The sequence below is a fragment of the Jaculus jaculus genome, chromosome 7, assembly GCF_020740685.1.
Source record: "Jaculus jaculus isolate mJacJac1 chromosome 7, mJacJac1.mat.Y.cur, whole genome shotgun sequence".
Classification (NCBI taxonomy): domain Eukaryota; kingdom Metazoa; phylum Chordata; class Mammalia; order Rodentia; family Dipodidae; genus Jaculus; species Jaculus jaculus.
In genome coordinates, this window is record NC_059108.1 from 85,403,109 (window position 1) to 85,424,816 (window position 21,708).

Genomic DNA, 21,708 nt, shown 5'->3' on the forward strand with positions numbered 1-21,708 from the left:
TTTTTGATATTAAAGAATTAGATGGGCGTGGTGGTGCATGCCTTTAATCCCAGCACTTGAGAGGCAGAAATAGGAGGATCACCATGAGCTGAAGGCCACGCTGAGATATTTAGTCAATTCCAGGTCTGCCTGAGCTAGAGTGAGACTGTACCTCGAAAAAAAATACAAAACAAAGGAAAATGTTACTACACCTTAAATCCCAGGTCTCAGGAGGTAGAGGTAGGAGGATCTCCATGGATTCAAGAGAAGCCTGGGCTAGAGGGAGACAGTACTGGAGGTGGATGGTGGACAAAAATATACTAATGAGCCAAAAGAATCCTTCCTCTCCAGGTAAATCGTGAGATTTACAACACAATCAGGCAAGTGCTGTAAGGTTCAAGAGTAACCAAGTCCAGGGAGACCACTCTGGCAAAGATGGAAGCTTTTATTGGGGGGAAGCGGGGAGGGGAGAGACACGAATTGCCAGGACTGACCCTCAAGAGCAGACCAGTCAACTTTAATATGACAGATAGTGCGCTATATAGAGCTCTTCAGTTGGGGGAAGGTGAGGAAGGGAAGGGAATCCTTTGTTCTTTGCATAGCCATAGGGTGTGAGACCAGAAGTGACCAGGTGGGAGATAAGGGGCAGGAAGTTTAGACCTGGGGCACCTGGGGCATTGTTAGGCAAGGTAGTGCCTGTCACCATCCTGCTGTCCTTGGTGACTCCATTTTGTCCTGACCTAACAATAGTACACACTGAGACCCAACAGCATAAATTACCTAGAAAAACTTCTGTGACACAAGGTAGAGGTAGTAAGATAACCATGAGCTAAGAGATAACCAAATACTACAAACAAAATTAAAGGCCAGAATGAAGCCCAGGGAAAAATACGGTACTTTCAACTCCAATTCTGCACCCTGAGAACGGGGAAGAGCACGATCGCTGTCCCCCACTACCACAAACTGTGCAGTCAAATTTCCCGCATTTGGGGAAATCGCAGGGGTCAGCACATCCGAAGGACAATTGATAGGGCTTGCGTTGGGAAAACCACCTTGGTGATCATGGTTCCTCCCCTACCAGGTAGGTATGACTTGGTCATCCAGCACCGCGCTGTGACCATGTCCTGGGGGAAGTCATCCAGTAGTGACCACGCGGGACAGGGCAGCCCAGACGCACAGGATGGAAGCCCCAGTGTGCGCTTATCTGCATACCACACGCGCTCTGCTCACCTTTCTGGACTCTTTTCCTCCTTCCCTGGATATCAACTTTCCACCTGACAGAGAAGTCCATTCTGACTTCTAGTTAATTTATTTTATATTATTTAGTTATTTATTTTTTAAGATTTTATTTTTGTGTTTTTATGGAGGGTGGGGAGACAGAATGGGCAGGGCATGGCCTCTAGCCACTGCAGAGGAACTCCACATGCATGTCCCACTATGTGCATCTGGCTTACATGGGGCCTGGAGAATCAAACCTGGGTCATTAGGCTTCACAGTCATGCACCTTAACAACGAAGCCATCTCTCCAGCCCCTGTGATGTATTTTTGTAGGTTTTTTATTGACAACTTCCATAATTATAGGCAATCAATCATGATAATTCCCTCCCCCTCCCACTTTACCCTTCACACATCCACTCTTTTTTGATAACAATTTTATTTTTAATATATTTAGTATTATTTATTTATTTGACAGAGAAAGAGGGAGAGAGAGAGAGAATGGGTGCGACAGCGCCTCCAGCCACTGCAGATGAACTCCAGACACATGCGCCCCCTTGTGCATCTGGCTAACATGTGTCCTGGGGGAACTGAACCTGGCTTCTTTGCCTTTGCAGGCAAACACCTTAACTACTAAGCTATCCCTCCAGCCCAACAATTTAATTTTAATAGTAAGCTGAGTCAGGTGTGGTGGAGCATGCCTTTAATTCCAGCACTTGGGATGCAGAGGTAGGAGGATAGCCATGAGTTCAAGGCAACTCTGAGACTACCAAGTAAATTCCAGGTTAGCCTGGACTAGAGCAAGACCCTACTTCAAAAAGCAAAAGTCTTCTCTGTAGAGGTTTCTTTAAAAGAACTCCTTAATTAGATTTATTTCTAAGCATTTTTGAAGCTATTGTGAATAGTTTACCTTCCTGATTTTTTCTTAACACTTCTATTATTGGCATGCAGAGATCTACTGATTTTTGTATGTTAATATTGTATCCTACTACGTTCATGAAGGTTTTTATCAGATCTAAATATTTTTTGGGGAAATCTCTAGCATCTTTTAAGTATAAGATCTTGTCCTCTGCAAGTAATGCTAATATTACTTCTTCCTTTTCTATTTGTATCACTTTTATTGTTTTTTATTTTTTATTTTATTATTAACAACTTCCACAATTATAAAAAATACCCCATGGTAATACCCTTCCTCCCCCCACTTACCCCTTTGAAACTCCATTCTCCATCATACCCCTCCCCATCTCAATCAGTCTCTCTTTTACTTTTGATGTCATGATCTTTTCCTCCTCTTATGATGGTCTTATGCAGGTAGTGTCAGGCACTGTGAGGCCATGAATATCCAAGCCATTTTGTGCCTGGAGGGAGCATGTTGTATGGAGTCCTGCCCTTCCTTTGGCTCTTACATTCTTTCTGCCACCTCTTCCGCATTAGACCCTGAGCCTTGGAAGGTGTGATTGAGATATTGCAGTACTGAGCACTGCAGTCATTTCTTTCCATCACCATGATACCTTTTGAGTCGTCCCAAGGTCACTGCCACCTGAAAAGAGAAGATTCTTAACCAAAAGTGAGAGTAGCATTAATATAAGGGTGTGAACATTAACAGAAGTACTTACTGGGCAGTTTGAGAAGCATAGTATGTACATTTGGCCAGACAACAGCAGACATTACAACTTTAGGGCTTATGACTAGCCCTGTTTTAAGTTTTCAGTATCAGGGATGTATTCCCTCCCATGGAGCGGTCCTCCAGTCCAATTAGAGGGCAGTTGGATTCCCCCATAACAAATGTGCCACTATTGCACCCGTTGGCTTATTTGGCCTGGCTGGCCAAATATAAGGTTTGCAGTGTCCACTGTTGAGTGTCTTCACTGGTAATTTCTCTTACTCCCATTGAACTGCATGCACAATGGCTTCTTCCAGCTTTCTGTCAGCTGGTCTACATGGAGAAGGTTATCAGCTCAGATCCAGCAGGAACCAATCCACTCTTAACTCTCCATCATATTATGATGTAGTTTTTAAATTTTTATTTATTTTACTTATTTCAGAGAGAGACAGAAAGAATGGGTGCGCCAGGGCATTCAGCCACTGCAAAGGTACTCCAGAGGTATGTGCCACCTTGTACATCTCTGGCTTATGTGGTTCCTGGGGAATCCAACCCGGTACCTTTGACTTTGTAGGCAAGTGCCATCTCTCCAGCCCTATAATGTATTTTTTTTTAATCATATTCACCCCACATTACCTTCTCTTGATGCTCTACTGGTGAATCCCTTCACCTTCCCAACGAGTCCTACTCTGCTTTGCTATCTTTTTCTTTCTATTTTCCCTCCTTCTGTCTTCCTGCCTGCCTGCCTGCCAGCCTCTTTCCCTTCCTCCCTCCCTCCTTCTCCCCCTTCCTTCTTTCTTTCTTGCACTCCCATTCATCTCCTTCCTCTTCCCTCTCCCCCTTCCCTCCATGTGACCCACTGAGTTTAATTAGTGTGGCTATCATGAGCATGGTTGGGAATATCTCCAGGACATAGGCAAGTTCCCAGTGGCTCTACCACTGAAAAGAATGGCTTCCTCTCCCCAGGATCATTAATCAACAGTATCTCCCCAGGGAGGGTTGGGGGCTTGCTGAGCCCTCCATGGTGGAATATTATGGACCCAATCTTGTTGTTGTGCTTGTTTTTGTTTTTTCTAGGTAGGTTCTCACTGTAGCCCAGGCTGACCTGGAATCCACTATGTAGTCTCAGGGTGGCTTCAAACTCACAGCCATCCTCCTATCTCTGCCTCCTGGGATTAAAGGCATGCTCCACTAGCCTGACATGAGACTAATCTTGTATAGGGTTTGTGGAGATAATGACAGCTCTTGTGAGCCCATGAGCACAGCTGCCATCGTCTTGTCCACAAAACAGCATCCTGCAGACCTGCTCCCCACCTTCTGGAAATTATATTCTGTCCACCTCTTCCTCCACGATGTTCCCCAAGCTTTGGATGGTGTGAGAGAAATGTCCCCTTCAGAGCCGAGCACTCCACAGTCACTTCTTTTCAGGACTTTACCATGTTTTGAGTCTCCCCAGTTATTGCTGCCATCTACAAAAAGAAACTTGTCTTACCAGAGCTGGAAGCAGCACCAATATGTCATATGTAATAAAAATGAATATTTAGAAAGCAGTTTGATGGGCACAATATAGCTATTTAATCAACCATCAGCAGTAGCCTCTGTTCTAGAATTATGACCTCCCAGCAACACCTGGCTTTTCCCCGTTATTATTTTGACTGGTGTATCTTTTTCTACACTTTTGACTTTCAGACTTCTTTGGAGGCAGGAGCTTGCAACCCAGGGGCTGCAGAGAAGCCGGGTGGGTGTGCACACCCCTCCCCCAGCAGTGTTTTGGTCTCTGTCTCTCAGCACTACAGGGACTGGCAGGGTTGGAGCTCTCAGCTGTGGCAGTGGTCTGGGATGTCATCCCCAAAGGAGGCCCTGAAACATATGGTAGACAGACCTCAAGGGTTAACTGGCAAGCATAGCCTTGTCTAGCATGGACAAATCCCTGGGTTCAAGCTCTGAGACCACAAAATAAATAAATACAAATAAAATCTGGCTTCTCAGATTGAGTACCGGAAATATGGAGTAAGGGAAGAGGAAATAAACATTTTGATTACATGTAAGAACTCACTGCATGAAGCTGAAGTTGGCTAAGAAGTTCTTCAATATGAGGCATATTAAAATAACTATTATTTCTTTTTTATTTTTATTTATTTATTTGAGAGTGACAGAGAGGAGGAGAGAGAGATTGAAAGAATGGGCACGCCAGGGCTTCCTGGCCACTGCAAACGAACTCCAGAGGCATGCACCCCCTTGTGCATATGGCTTACGTGGGTCCTGGGGAATGGAGCCTTGAGCGGGGGTCCTTAGGCTTCACAGGCAAGAGCTTAACGGCTAAGCCAGCTCTCCAGCCCCTGTTCTTTCCTTTTTATGTGTGCAGTATGTATATTTGAAGCTATTTGAGTGTTTATAATTTCTCTTTTCTTCTACATTTCGTTCCAACAGTATTCGGGCTTTCAGTGCTACAAAGTGCAGCTGAATGGGAGATAAATTCATCCTTCATCCTCTGACTGCTTTGGTCAATTATGCCAGATATTTCGTAGCATAACTGTAGTTTCCAATCTGGATTGGGGCTTTTCAAATCCAATTTGAGAGAAACTGTAATAGCCAACTTATTTATTTATTTATTTATTTATTTATTTAATATTTATATTATTTGAGAAAGAGGTAGAGAGACTGGGCATGCCAGGGCCCCTACAAATGAACTCCATATGCATACATCCCTTATCTGGTTTATGTCGGTCCTGGAGGATCGAACCAGAGTCCTTTGGCTTTGCAGGCAAGTGTGGGAACCGCTAAGCCATCTTCTCCAGTCCAAGGAACTTGTTTTTAGATCCAAAGACTTGAGCCACATTCTGAGCACACGAACAGTTGCTTTCTCTCCTTCCCTCATTACCTACATCCCATCCACTACCACTATGCTCTAGCTATGCACATCTGCATTTTAGAAGAGCCTTGTCCATTTGTGTTTCTGCTTAATAGTCAAGAACTGCTGACATACTGTGAATAGAATGTAAAATTTGAAACAATGCAGATTTTGAAGGAATAATAGGTGTCTTGTGCTTTAATACTCTCCTGTAGGATTATTCTTTAGGCAGATGAATCAAACAACTATGTAAATTACTAACACTGAAAATGAACCAAACTGAAAAGGAAAACTTCCAGGCAGAATCTTTCTACTGTATCCTGTCATTGAAGAGGATAAACAGTGCCGCTGACTGGCAAAGCCGGGACCACCAGTCCGAGGGAAAACAGGGCCTTGGGAGGTGGGCAAGGAGTCAGCAAAGTGACAGACACACACGCAAGGTTAATGTATCTGAGTGTGTTTTACTGAAGTCGAGCATCAGGTTATATACAATTCCAGCTGCATAAGCTTAGCCTGTGTTTATTCATGCGGTACAATTTTTATGAACAGCCTGCTTCAAGCATCAAGTAATAGGGCGACTTCATAACTCTAATATGTTTTCTTTCTTGAACCATGCCATAAAAATGGAGGTGTATCAAATCCTGCCTTTTCATAATTGGATCCCAGTTGTTTCCTAATGCTTTCTCTTTGTGCTTTCATAAGCAAGCATTAAGATGGCCTCGACCTAGCAAGTCTGTCCACAAAAGTTAAAGAGTATCAAGAAACAAGCTTCCCACCATTGTTTACTAGCATATTCCCATTACCATACACTCCTGTATAAGGTAATGGTTCATCGATTGGTTCTGGTCCTGGGAATTCTGACTGTGGCTTGGAAGGACAGCGGGGTAACCGGAGGAAGCATCACACCATCAGGTGACTCAATTTTTGGAAACTTCCATATCTCATTTTTACTAAATTGTGAAAGAACATCATGCTGCTGTCATGTGTCAGGAACAGAGCAGTAGTAATGAAGAAAACAGCTATTAGACAGCAGCAAAAGGCACTACAAACCTGGAAAATGCACGTCCTTCCAGGAGGCTTTCTTCCTTGAAGCTTTCGCCTCAGCCTGGTGAACAGGTCACGCAGACTCCACTGTAGTTGACGTGGAAAAACAGGGCACAAAACTCAAACCAAAACCAACCAAACAACAATAACCACAACAGAAAAAATACACACACACACACACACACACACACACACACATCAATTTATTTTCTGATCCCCAAACTAGACTCTAAAGCCTGGTCCTCTTCAGTCCACCTCCCAAGTGCCACACGCTACGTCTGTACCCCCGTACCTGGCATGACCCAGCTTTCTACAGCACAGACACAACCCCCTTACTAATACTGGGGTCTAAACCAGTCGTGGTTACTACTGTTAATTGTTTGCACTGTTAGAAATTATTCCGGTTTTATTTATAGGCTTCATCCTCCTTCCATTAAATGTTTTTTTTTTTTTTTAATGTGTAGAATCCTAGCAATGGGGAGGCAGAGGTAGGTGGATCTCTGTGAGTTCCAGACCACCCCCTAGACTACATGGTGAATTTCAGGAGAGCCTGGGCTAGTCAGGGAGACCCTACCTTGAAGTCCCCTACCCCCAAAATAAGACTACTCTGACCAAACCACAACTTGCCAAGTCAACTGCTAAAGCGTTTACTACACAAGGAAAACAGGAGAGTGGGAGTGGCTCGATCCAAGGACAGATGAGATGCCGCTATACATTTCCGTGGGGACACTAAAATGACATGAGCACACAGCCATTAAAACAAGTAGGTGCCCTGTTCTTTCTGTCTGTCTGTCTGTCTTTCTTTTTATTGACAACTTCCATTATTGTAAACAATCCTATGGTGTTGGGAGCTGTAGCTGCTCTTTGACCGTGTGAACTGCAGCTGGTCTTGGATCTCCGGGCACAGATGCCTTATCCTACGGCCTTGGTGAACAGACTTCAGACACAGAGGCATTTGTGGAGCAGACTTTAGGCATGTAGGCATTGTTGAGAATTTTGTTTTCTGTACATAAGCTTGTGCTTGCCTGAATAAATTTGAGACCTTGATCAGACTCTAGACTTGGTCTCCTTCTTTGTGTCTCTGGTCTCTCATCCAGGTTAATTTCCCCTCGGGCTCTTTTTAAACTCCCCGCTGGCCGAGTGGATGGCCATCCCCAACATTGGACCGCCACCTCACTGGTGAGTGAAGATCTGCCTGCAGATCACCACAGGAGTGCCCGCCTGTCACATGGATCCGGAAAGGTAAGAAAAGCGACGCGATTATGGGATAAACATTAAGTAAGCACAAATTGTTGAAGGGCTTAAGACTTCTCTCAAGACACAAGAAACACAGGTTAAGAGAAAAGATTGAGCAAAGAGTAAAAAGGAGCTAATTGCCATAGTAAAAGATATTTTAAAAGCACAAGGAATTGAGATTGCTTCAAGTTCTTTAAGCAAATTTTTTTTATTTTGTCAGGAGGATTTGTTCTTTTTATGTGTGGGTGTGTTGCAGTCCGTTTCGCATTGCTGGTAGAAATCACCCAACCAAGATCAGCTTCTGGGAAAGAGTTTTCTTTTGACTTACAGGCTCGAGGGGAAGCTCCACGATGGCAGGGGAAAACAATGGCATGAGCAGAGGGTGGACATCACCCCTGGCCAATATAAGATGGACCACAGCAACAGCAGGGTGTGCCTAACACTGGCAAGGGGAAACTGGCTTTAATACCCATAACCCACTCCCAACAATACACTCCCTCCAGGAGGCATTAATTCCCAAAGATCCATCAGCTGGGGAGCTAGCATTCACAACACCTAAGTTTATGGGGGACACCTGAATCAAACTACCACAGGGTGTCTGTGTCTATGTGTGCTCATTGTGCCTGCTAGTAGTCATGCTTGTGACTGTTAACTAAAGAGATGAGATGGATGCAGGTGACACCCCTTTCTCTTCTAGAGAGCCATTTCAAGGAAATCAAAGACCTAAGCATAGAAATTAAAAAGGAAAAGTTAAATGTCTTTTGCAGGAGTGAATTTGCCATATTTGTTCTAGATCAACTTCACTGTATATAGAGGATTGATAAAAACAACACAGGGCTGGAGAGATGGCTTAGCGGTTAAGTGCTTGCCTGTGAAGCCTAAGAACCCCGGTTCAAGGCTCGATTCTCCAGGACCCATATTATCCAGATGCACAAGGTGGCGCACGTGTCTGGAGTTCGTTTGCAGTGGATGGGAGCCCTGGTGTGCCCATTCAATCTCTCTCTCTCTCTCCATATATATATACATATACATATACATATACATATACATATACATATACATATACATATACATATATATATATATATATATATATATATATATATATATATATATATGCCTCTTTCTGTCTCTATCACTCTCAAATGAATAAATAAAAATGAACACAAAAATTAAAAAATAAATAAAAACAACACAACTCCCTCTGAAGAGGTAACTTATAACTTGTCAGATATTTTTAAAACGACTGTAATATCCTGTTACCTAGAAGGACTACTTTCTTTTTAGTAATAGGATTAATCAATTTGGTGTAATGTTTTAATAGCCTTAAAAGAAAGATGGTTAATGATGGGGTGAGATTAATTAAAGGAAGGAACTGAGAAGGAATTTTTTGATGCTGGGACATAGAGTGCTTGTTAAAAATGCATTTTGAGTGGTACTTAAATCAGAATATTAAAGTATGTAAATAAAGGTGTGCGGATGTAAAGAAAAGAAGAAATTTTCAGGCTAAAATATGTTGGGATAGCTTGCTTAAGCTTTCTCAAATGTAAGTCATGAGTAAAACATAAAATTGTTTTATATTAATAAAAATTTCTGTGGTACATGAAATCAATAACTATCAAGTTTAAGCCAAAATCATTGGTTGTCAAACAATGTTTTTTCTTTCAAAAAGTTTTATCAAGGGTTATATTAATATTTAGCTAGCTGTTTTGGCTCAGAAAAGACCAGAGTCTACTCTATTGTATGTAAAGTAACTGTCTCAATTTTTAGCATCTTAACTCCAGTGCTTATAACAAAATCAACCCTTAAGTTATATTCCCTACTTTAGGGTACAGCCTCATGCTCAAACAATGGTCCTCATCTTAAAAAAAAAAAAAAATTCAAGCTCCATGGTTCTGTTTCCAATGTTCTCTGGTAATTTGTACCCACACAGGTATCTGAACTAATCAAAGATATTTTCACACAGGTGCTAAAACTTTATACTGTCTTACTTGTCCTTTTCTGACAGTTTCTCGATCAAATTATTTAAATGTATAAATCAACTGGTACTGTTTTCAAGACTGGTAACGGGTTCTGCCTATATTTATAAATGTTAGATATTTTAAATGTAAGATGTGCCTACTCTCTATACCTCAGATATATGGCTTATGCTGCCACAGTACAACAAAAATGTTAAAGATAGGACAGAATGATTTTAGAAGCCCTTATGCCATTCTTTAACTATGTCTATTTCAGTAATTAAATGTGCTGTATATGTACATACATCCAGGCTGGTGTAACTTCCTTTCTAAGTGTGTTAATCACCTATGTAGAAGCCAAAGCCAGTTGGAATCGTCGGAGTAAAAAGTGTCAATATTTTGGCCTTTGGTCACATGTCATGAGGCCACTGGAGATGATGGGACACTTCTACACTGGCCCCCTGGTATGTCACCTGTCTTCCTGAGCACGGAGGATATGGAGACCCAAACAAAACTGGTGTACAATGTGAAACAGGAGAGTCACAATTGAGGAGCAGTCAGTCCTCCTTACTTCCCAAAGAAGGGAAAACTACTTGGCCAGCATGGCCCTGACTCATCCTAACAGGCAAAAGACACCAATAAGCTATGGGGCTACTCCTGTGTCCCTAATGTCTGTTTGGAGAGCCATTAATGACCTCCAAAATTAACCCTTAATTAACTTTTGGCTATCTGCATGGTCTTAAACACTCAGAGAGAAATGTATAACCAAAGATAAAAAATACCTTAAATATATGAATGGCCTACTAAGTAACACAAGAGCTTTTGAAGAGGGGAAACAAACAAAAATTAAGACATCTTTTCCCCATAGTTCTAATTCTATAATAAAGAAAAACAACTATAGATGTTCAAAGGGTTATTTTCAAATGTAAAATATATAAATAAGTTCTGAGACCAAAAAATATATTTGTATAGCCTTTAATAGCACCCAATAACTCTTTATTATCAAGATTAAATGTTGTGTATATGTTTCTGATAATGCTGCTAACATCGCATCTGTTTTACAAGCCATGTTAAATACTACTGTGCCATTTAATGAACAGTTCTGAAAGAAAATCTCAGCATCTCATCCTCAGCTGGTCCTGAGATGATCCAAGCCTGTCTACCTGGATTCCCTTGACCTCCAAAAAGACCAGTTTGCTGTGTGCTCACTTCTCATTAACTCCTTACTTTTATTCTTTCTTTCCACTGTTCTCTTTCAAGACTATCTGCCTACACTCTGGGTCCATTAAAGTAGTTCCCCTCTCTGAGAGAGACTCTCTAACTGCAACAAGTCCTCACTTTGTGTCCCATTCAGCAGGAAATAGTAAATGATCTATCTGATGTCTTCGACCCAGTCCCCTAAAGCAGTTAGAGTGTCTTCTCATGAGAGGGAGAAATACAGGGGGAATAGACTGTCTACACCATGTGTTCCTGTGGTCATAAAGTTTGCTTAAAATAAATTTGTTTAAAGTTCCTCAAATAAAATTACAGAGCTTGATTGGAATGCCATACAGATTACCAATGGATCTGCATCACCTCTAAAACTTACAATGCTAGTTATGAAAATTGAGTAAAGGTCAAAATGCACTTGGAAGAAATTTGTCACCATGGTAACATTTCATTACATTTGGTTAGTTTACATTCAGAAATTCTAGCTATACAGAACAGCCATCTTGATTTTGATGCCACCAAGGCTGCTAATGATTTACTTGCTGGAATTTAGTCTGTGTTGCCTGGTTGGAACTCTTTTGGTTCATAGATAGGCAGCTTTGCAGCTGTGGGAGTTTGCCTTCTGCTTCTCTTATGCCTATTGCCTATTTTCTTCAAATGTCTAATGAAGTCTATTGTGAATGTTCGCACAGAGGTCAGAGGTATGCAATATAGAGCATGTCCTTGGCTCCCTCAGACTTCATCTTATTTCTCCCTGAATTTTGTCTGGATGGTAGCCAGAGATGGGTAAGCTCTGGGGAGGACGTAACCAACCTCAGACAGGGCACATATTGAAGGATAGTATGTTCGTCCAATGAAGGGTAAGGATGTTCTTCTGCCCCTGACAACCTAAGACAGGTACAGATGCTTCTTTTAATAAATAAAGAAGGGGGAGAGCTGGAGAGATGGCTTAGCAGTTAAGCGCTTGCCTGTGAAGCCTATGGACCCCGGTTCGAGGCTCGGTTCCCCAGGTCCCACGTTAGCCAGATGCACAAGGGGGCGCACACGTCTGGAGTTCGTTTGCAGAGGCTGGAAGCCCTGGCGCGCCCATTCTCTCTCTCTCCCTCTATCTGTCTTTCTCTCTGTGTCTGTTGCTCTCAAATAAATAAATAAAAAATGAACAAAAACTATTAAAAAAAAAAAAAAGAAGGGGGAGATGTCGGGAGCTGTAGCTGCTCGTTGACCGTGTGAACTGCAGCTGGTCTTGGATCTCCGGGCACAGACGCCTTATCGTACGGCCTTGGTGAACAGACTTCAGATACAGAAGCATTTGTGGATCAGACTTTAGGCACATAGGCATTGTTGAGAAAGTTTTGTTTCCTGTATATAAGCGTGTGCTTGCCTGAATAAATTTGAGACTTGGATCAGACTCTAGACTTGGTCTCCTTCTTTGTGTCTCTTGTCTCTCATCCAGGTTAATTTCCCCTCGGGTCCTTGTTTAACTCCCTGCTGGCTGGGGCACTATGGTAAGCCCCTCCCTCCCCCCACTTTCCCCCTTCAAACTCCACTCTCCATCATATCCCTTCCCCCTCTCAGTCTCTTTTATTTTGATGTCATGATCTTTTCTTCCTGTTATGATGGTCTTGTGCAAGTAGTGTCAGGCACTGTGAGGTCATGGATATCTAGGCCATTTTGTGTCTGGAGGAGCACGCTGTAAGGAGTCCTGCCCTTCCTTTGGCTCTTACATTCTTTCCGACACCTCTTCCACAATGGACCCTGAACCATGGAAGGTGTGATTGAGATATTTCAGTGCTGAGCACTCCCCTGTCACTTCTCTGTGTCATGGTGTCTCCTGAGTCATCCCAAGGTCACTGCCATCTAAACTCAACTGCATAATTTGTGGTAGTAGAGGATTGCGTTTTCACCCTGCCCTGGTCTGCTAATGAACAGAAGTATTTAGCTACTGGTAGTTGTATTATCTTAAGGCTCTATTTCCTTGTTCCCTTCCTGTTGAGTTACATTTTGTTCCCTTTTCGGTCCAGCCTTAGCAGGAGTGGGAAGATTTTCTAACAAGATCCACGTTGAGACCAACAGCTCTGCAGGTATTCGGCTGTGTCGGTTTACCTCTGGGGAGGCTTTCCTTAGTCAGAGATTCAATCATAGTTTCAGATGGACGTGGTGCGCACCCCTTTAATCCCAAATTCTGGGAATAAAGGCATGTACAACCATGCCAGGCCTTAGTTTTATTTTATTTATTTTTGACTTTTCGAGGGAAGGTCTCACTGTAGCCAAGGCTGACCTGCAATTCACAATGTAGTCTCAGGGTGGCCTTGAACTCACTGCGATCCTTCTACCTCTGCCTCCCAAGTGCTGGGATTGAAGGTGTGCACCACCACACCCGGCCCACAGTCACTTCTTTTCAGGACTTTACCGTGTTTGGAGTCTCCCCAGGAATTGTTGCCAATTACACAAATAAACTGACCAGAGCTGGAAGCAGCACTAATATTTGATATATAATAAAAAATGAATATTTAGAAAGCAGTTTGGGGCTGAAGAGATGGCTTAGCAGTTAAAGTGCTTGCCTGCAAAGCCTAAGGACCCAGGTTCAATTCCCATGCACAAGGCGGTTTATGTGTCTGGAGTTTGCTTGCAGTGGCTAAGAGGCCCTGGCATGCCCATTAATTCTCTGTCTCTGTCAATCTCTCTGAAATGAATGAATAAATAAATAAAACATTAGAGAAAGCAGTTTGATAGGCATACCGTATCCATTCAGCCAAACATCAATTATAGCTTCTTTTCTAGAGTCTATGGCCTCCCAGCCACACAAAGGCTTTTTTTTTTTTTTTTTTTTTTTGGCATGAGGTAGGGTCTCACTCCAGCCCAGGCTGGTCTGGAACTCACTCTGTAGCCCAGGGTGGTCCTGAACTCACTGTACGCCTTGTTAGATCTGAGTTGATCAGAACCAACTAGGGTGACATGAATGAGACATGAAACCACACAGCAAATGGCTACAAACTGCTTTATTGGGGTCAAGCAGTGAAGAGATTGCAAGGCCCTTTAAGGCTTGAGACTGAAGTGGTGAATTTGCCCCTCAGCAGACTTTTATGCAAAATGAGGGACAAGGCCAGGTATGGTGGTGCATGCCTTTAATCCCAGTAGTTGGGAGGCAGAGGTAGAAGGATTGCCATAAATTTGAAAACATCCTTAGCCTATATAGTGAATTCCACGTCAGCCTGGGCTAGAGTGAGACCTTATCTCGAAATAAGAAAACAAACAATAAAAAAAAAAAAAGGGACAAGAAGAGTGCAAGCAACAAAAAGATTAAACAAACAAAGTAATGCTTGAAGCCTGGTGGGGTAGCACAGGCCTTTAGTCTGTGTCATCACAATTTCCCACTGCTCACCTAAAAGCCTGATACACAAAGTGGCTTTGTCATGCCCGTTCTCTCTTTATCTGTGTTTGATTATGTATACATAGGTTATAAATTGAGATCTTAATAAAATAAGTTAAAATAGGCGACTTACTACCCCGACCACAGCACAACTGTTAAAAGTGTTCATTAGTACACAAGGGTAACTGATGAACACGGGGAACACAGAGAATAAAACGGAGAAATTCCTGCAACCCACTAACCCTAACCCTTTGTGTTACTACATAATCGTCCTAACCTAAAATAGACTTTGTCTTCAAACAGCTAAACCAGGAAAGAGCACAAACTTGACCTGAAATTCACTGTTTTGTTTTTGTCGAGGTGGGAACTCACTCTAACCCAGGCTGACCTGAAGTTCATTATGTCATCTCAGGTGTCCTCCAACTCAGGGTGACTCCATCTCTGCCTCAGGAGTGTTGGGACTACAGCGTGCGCCACTTCAACATTTATAGATATAGATATATAGATATAGATATGTAGATATGTAGATAGATATATAGATATATATTTGAGAGAGAATGGGCGTGCTAGGGCCTGTAGACAATGCAAACTCCAAATGAATGCACTACCTTGGGCATCTGGTTTACATGGGTCGTGGGGAACTAAACCTGGGTCCTTACGTTTCAGGGGCCTTAACTGATCTCTCCAACACATCATAACAATTTAAAATAAAACAATGGGCTGGAGTGATGGCCTATAGAAGTTTAGCATGAGTTCTTTTGCACTAGGTAGGAGCCATATTTTTCAGTTTTTCCCAAATAATAACAACAACGGCCATCACAAGGCATAGCACACCTGCTTTTCTCCAGCCTCAACTGAGCGCAGTTCATGGTACCTAAGACCAACCTGCCTATTCACATGATCTGAGCAGGAAAGCAGTACCCCAATGGGATAAATTATACAGCCCAGTTTCCTGTATCCAGGGAAATCGCAAGGGTCAGCATAACCTGAATGCAACGCATAAGCCTCACATTGGGAAGACGATCTTCGAGGTCATGAAATCTCCCCTGCCTAGTAAGCGTGACTTGCTCTTCCCGCACGCACGCTCACCACGCCACCCGCGGCCCTCCAAATTCACGGTCCACCGGTCAGGTCGTCCGCACGCCACTTCTCACCGCACACTCCCGAGCTCTGGTCTCACTCCACACCCGCCAAAGCCCTCGTTCCGCCTCATCTCGTCCAGGCGGGACGCGGAGGCCCGCGACCACGGAGACCTGCATCCTCCGCGCTCTTCCTAATCTGCATACACCACGCCCCTCCAAGAAAACCCGCCCACCCGACAAGGATCTGGCCGGCTTCTGTGGACCCACAGACAAGGATCTGATTTGTGTTCAGCAAAAATAAATAAATAAATAAATAAAAAATGCAGGGCGTGGTGGCGCCCCACAACGATGACCCTTCCGATTAGCCAAGTATCTCATGCTGTTCTTAGGACTTTCTCTTTTCTTTTGAGCAGTAGAGTCTCACTGTCACCCAGGCTGATCTGGAATTCAATCTGTCATCTCAGGCTGGCCTCGAACTCATGGTGACCTCCTACTCTGCCTCTTATAATTCCTTAGCTCCTTACCATGGCTTCCTGTTTGGTAAAAACCATGCTGTATCAGCTGTACCCCAAGACATTTGGCATTCTGTTTGAATACAGAATTTCTTTTGTCTCCATATGCGATCAACATGCAGTTATACTTTCTTCCGAGGTAGGATCTCGCTCTAGCCACGGCTGTCCTGGAGTTCACCATGAATTAGTAGTCTAAGGCTGGCCTTGAACTCACAGCGATCCTCCTATCTCTTGCTTGGGATTAAAGCGCCACCACGCATGCTAGGGGCTCTTGTCAGTGCAAATGAACTTGACACGTATGCACAGCTTGGTGCATCTGGCTGGGGTACTGGAGAATTGAACTGGGGCCGACATTGCAAGCAAGTGCCTTTAAGCACTAAGCCATCTCTCCAGCTTTGCTTTAAAATTGGTGTTTATCATTCCAAAATACCTATGGGGAAGTGAGTGGAAAACTTTGAAATGTTGGTCCTCTCTGAGATAGACAGGGTCTCTTGTTAAAAGCTATGAAGGCCAGACTAGCTGGCCCACAAGCTTTAAGGTTCTGACTCTACCTCCCATTGTTGTAGGTACAGTGGGATTTGAATGTATGAGCCACTGCATCAGGCTTTACAGGAGTGCCGGGGGCCTGAACTCCCCAAGCAAGCTTGGGGTGTTCCTTTCACCACTGAACTATCTCTCCAACCCCAGAGCATTTTTTTTTTAGGTAGTATCTCACTCTAGACCAGGCTGACCTGGAATTTACTATGTAGTCTCACCATGGCCTTGAACTCAGTGATCCTACTTCTACCTCCCAAGTAGTGGGATTAAAGGCATATGCCACCATGCCTGGATTAGAGCAGCTATTTCTATCAGGGACTATTCAACAGCAGTGAGCTACAGGCAGACTGTGCTTGACAGAGCAGCACATTATCTGCAGTCTTTGTTAGGGTTAAGGCCGTGTGTAGTGAGTGCAATTAGTAATGTATACATCAGGCCAGGTGTGGCGACACACGCCTTTAATCCCAGCATATGGGAGGCAGAGGTAGGAACATCGCTATGAGTTTGAGGCCACCCTGAGACTACATAATAAATTCTAGGTCAGCCTGGGCTAGAGTGATACCCTACCATAGGGGGAAAAAAAAAAGTTTACATGAAACACTTGCCAGTCTCTGATGTGCTGCCTCCAAAAGTTTTTCATGAAATTTATGATACGTTCCACCTCCTTCCCCAGAAGACGGTATCTTGTAAAAACACGACAGTGTATAAATCCAGCTTTTGGCTCTGGACTTGCTGTTTCTTAGCACTTACACAGACCTTCACATTTCCAAAGCACAGTACCAACATTTATTAATCCTCACAACACCCCTGTGAGGTAGGTCAACATGTCCATTAGAGTAGAGAACTGAGGCAGAAGTCCAGAAAGTCTGCCCAAACCTGCTTGAGGCCACAAGGGCAGCTGGTGAAGGGCTGGACCTGAATCTGGAAGCAAGGGCTCTTGGTCCTGCACTCACCCACTGGTGGACGCTGCATGGGCGCACTTGTAATGATGAAGGTTACACACACAAAGGACAAACACACAGATGGCAGCCAACAACAGAAAAACGAACATTTAGGCAGCATGAGGAGCATGTCAGTTTGAGAGACAGAACACTGACCAAGCCCATTAGGCAGGAAGAGAACATGCAGCTGAGAAAGGCTGGAGTCATGATGCATGGAAACTAGACGGAGCAGGCAATCTGCAGAATGGTTTGGAAAAATGTGAACAAACCAGGAACCCATCCAAGGAGTGAACAGCCCATGTCCCTGTGATTTCTAAACACAGCAGAGTTAGAAAACGACACTGGAGGAGCGCAACCATTCAATCTCACTTTAAACTAGGAATGACGATGATGCTCATTCACATTAGAAAGACCAATCATATCTGTAACAGAACTCCTGGCAGTCAGTCTACTATTTGCATATCAACTTTCATCTCAAATATTCTACTTTTTTCCTACAGACAAGAGCTGTCCTTCTAGCAGACCTCTTTCACTCCACACACACTGCCGTGGCTTCCAAGAGGCTCAGGGACACACATCTCCCAGTTAACTGGCTGAGCCAGGGACGGAATCCAGAAGCAATGCCGCTCCTTTATTTCACAAATACCTGTCACTGGTCTCTGCCCAGCTTCACTTTCTATGAAGTGCACAGTGGCTCAGCTCATTCTGTTTTGAAGGGATTGGTGAATGTGGTTCAACAGGCCATTTTTTTTAAAGGAATAAAAAAATATATAAATCTAAGACCTATGCTGTAAAGCGTAATGTTGGAGTAGATTTTGTAAAACTACCCCAAATTTTGGTGTGATACAATGACCACAGAGTTAAAAACTACCACTGTCATCACTGGTTATTTTACAATAATTGGTTTAGTCTACAAGTTTAAGGCAAACACACTAATGCATTTCTTTTCCAGAAATCAAAATTATAAAGATGACATAAATCTTACACAAAACGTCTCTGTTAATTAGTTAACTATAAGTCTAAGATGCTTTACAAGGCTACATGACAGAACGAAAGGTATACAATGCTTTTTAAAAAAAAATTTAAAAATTCAAGGCAATCTTTATCATGTTTGGACATTGTATTCTGAAAGGTTAAATTTCAGAGGTAACTTAAATGTAAATAAGAGTAGCAGCCAGAATTAATATGTATAAAATGAACACAGAAAGACTACTTTAAAAAAAAGTTTGACTTGGGGCTTCTTGGTAGGACCCGTGCTCGATGACAGCCCGCTGCCCAGTGAACAGTCCAGCGTTTCATCCTACGGTCTGGCTGTCCCTGCCTGCGCACAGCACGGCCCACTGTTTTTGGAGGAGAGGAGACGCACTGTCAGCTGCTTGGTTGTTGATTCCGTTGAGCAGAAATGCTTAACATCAGTAAGAAAACAGAAGATTTGAAGGAAGGCAGCCCTTTGTAAGAGTAACGTGGAGCATGGCTGATGTGTCTCCATTTAAAACCGCAAGGCAGTTCTGCAGCAACTGAAGGTTACCCTAAAGAAGAAAAAACACTTTATGAATTTATTTTAAACAGTTTGAGTTTTGCCTCAAATATATAGCATTACTTGGATCTTAAAGCACAGGCCTATAACCCAGGTACTTGGGAGGCTGAGGCAGGAGATCGTAAAGACAGAGGTCTGCTAGGCTACAGAGCAAGTACAAGGCCAACCTGGGAAGCTCAGTGAGACCCTGTTTAAAAATAAAAAGCAAAATCTTAAAATTAAAAATAATACTTTTAAGTTTGTACCTTAGTCAATATTTTTTTTATCTTTCTTTCTTTTTCTTTTTCTTTTTAATTTTGGTTTTTCAAGGTAGGGTCTCACTCTAGCCCAGGCTGGCCCAGGATTCACTATGTTGTCTCAGGCTGGCCTTGAACTTACAGCAATCCTCCTACCTCTGCCTCCTAAGTGCTTGGATTAAAAGCATGCGCCCCAGGGCTGGAGAGATGGTTTAGCAGTTAAGGCATTTGCCTGCAAAGCCAGAGGATCCTGGTTCAACTCTCCAGGACCCATGTAAGCCAGATGCACATGGGGGCACATACATCTGGTGTTCGTTTACAGTGGTTGGAGGCCCTGGTGTGCCCATTCTCTCTCTCTCTCTCTCTCTCTCCCTCTCTCTCTCTCTGCCTGTGTTTATATTAGTTAGTGTGTATGTGAGAGTCTCTGCCTGTGTTTATATTAGTTAGTGTGTATGTGAGAGAGAGAGAGAGAGAGAGAGAGAGAGAGAGAGAGGGAGAGAGAGACTCTGTAGCCCAGGCTGGCCTCAATCTCAAGCAGTCATCTTGCCTTAGCTTTCTATTCTAGGCATGGGCCACTCACTTCACACCTTCATTAGTCAGTGCCAAAGTGTTTCTTTGCTTAGCTCTTGCCCAAAGCACTTTCAAATGGTCATCTTTTATACTTTTCTTGGACAATTTATGTGAATTCTAAATCTCCAGATCATGGGGGAAGAGATGGCTTCACAATGAAGGTGCTTGCCTGCAAACCTAATTAAGGTGTGTGGTGGTTTGATTCAGGTGTCCCCTATAAACTTAGGTGTTCTGAATGCTAGGTTCCCACCTGATGGATATTTGGGAATTAATGCCTCCTGGAGGGAGTGTATTGTTGGGGGCGGGCTTAAGGGCTTTATAGTCAGTTTCCCCACGCCAGTGTTTGGCACACTCTCCTGTTGCTGTGTCCCACCTTATGTTGGCCAGGGGGTGATGTCCACAATCTGCTCATGCCATCGTTTTCCCCTGCCATCGTGAAGCTTCCCCTCGAGCCTGCAAGCCAAAATAAACCTCTTTTTCCCAGAAGCTACTCTTGGTTGGGTGATTTCTAACAGCAATGCGAACCGGACTGCAACAAGGTGCTTGCCTGCAAGGACCCAGGTTTGATTCTCCAGGTCCCACGTTAGCCAGATGCACAAGGTGGCACATGCCTCTGGAGTTCGTTTGCAGTGCCTAGAAGCCCTGGTGCACCCATTCTCTATCTTTAGCTCTCTCTCTCCCTTTCTTACTATCTCAGATAAAAATAAATAAATAAACTTTAAAATTCCAGTTCAGCCTGGGCTAGAGTGAGACCCTACCTTGAAAAATCAAAACTAAACTAAACTAAAATAAAAATGGGACCTTTCTACTGGGAAGAACAAGAGAGAGGGGGACAGAAAGTTCAAAAAACAGCGTTGGATGTGTGAATTCACATCTGTAATTCCAGCACGTGGGAGGAAGACTGATGAAAGGGTCTCTAGTTCAAGATCAGTCTGGGTGCTACACAGTAAGATCCTGTCTCAAAGCAAAACACTATCTTCCAGACACAAAATGGGCTGGATATCTATGACCTCGCAGTGCCTGGCACTACATACACAAGACCTCCACATAGGAGGAAAAGATGATGACATCAAAATAAAAGGGAGCTTGATTGAGAGGATGAAGAAAAATGATGGAGAGTGGAGTTGCAAAGAGGAAAGTGTGTGTGGTGAATCACCATGGTTTATTGTCTATAATAATGGACATTGTCAATAAAAAAAATAAATAAATAAATAAATACAACAAAAACCCACTAGGGCTGGAGAGATGGCTCAGGTTTAAGGCACTTGCCTGCAAAGGATAATGACCTGGGTTTGATTCCCCAGTACCAACATAAAGCCACATACACAAAGTGTTGCATGCATCTGGAGTTCATTTGCAGTGGCTGGGGGTCCTGGAGTGCCCATTCTCCCCTCTCTCTCCTTGGAAATAATTGAAATGAATACAATTGTTTTTCAAAAAAAAGTTTAAAAGGGCTGGAGAGATGGCTCAGCAGTTAACATGCTCCAGGTCCCACATAGCCAGATGCACAGTGATGCAAGCATGCAACGTCACGCATGCACAAGGTGGCACACGCGTCTGGTGTTCACAGCTGCTGAAAGGTGAAAGAAAGGCCCTGGCGTGCCCATTCTTCCTCTCTCTCTCAAAAACAAACAAACAAAAAAAAAAAACCGACAAAAAAAAAAAAACCTGGGTGTAGTTACACACACCCTTTAATCCCAGCACTAGAGAGGCACAGGTGGCAGGCTTGCCTTGAGTTCAAAGCCACCCTGGATGTACATAGTGAATTTCAGGTCAGCCTGAACTAGAATGAAACCCTAACTCAAAAAAACCAATACAGCTCTGACCA

The 21,708-nt window shown here is 43.3% G+C and overlaps 2 non-coding genes across 2 annotated transcripts; both read right to left on the reverse strand.

Moving 5' to 3' along the window:
• Window positions 1-904: 904 nt before the first annotated feature.
• Window positions 905-1,068, reverse strand: LOC123462681. The gene has a single exon (XR_006638462.1). It is a non-coding gene; the product is annotated as a U1 spliceosomal RNA (small nuclear RNA).
• Window positions 1,069-15,361: 14,293 nt separating this feature from the next.
• On the reverse strand, window positions 15,362-15,526 carry LOC123462368. Its single transcript, XR_006638198.1, has one exon. It is a non-coding gene; the product is annotated as a U1 spliceosomal RNA (small nuclear RNA).
• Window positions 15,527-21,708: the final 6,182 nt, after the last annotated feature.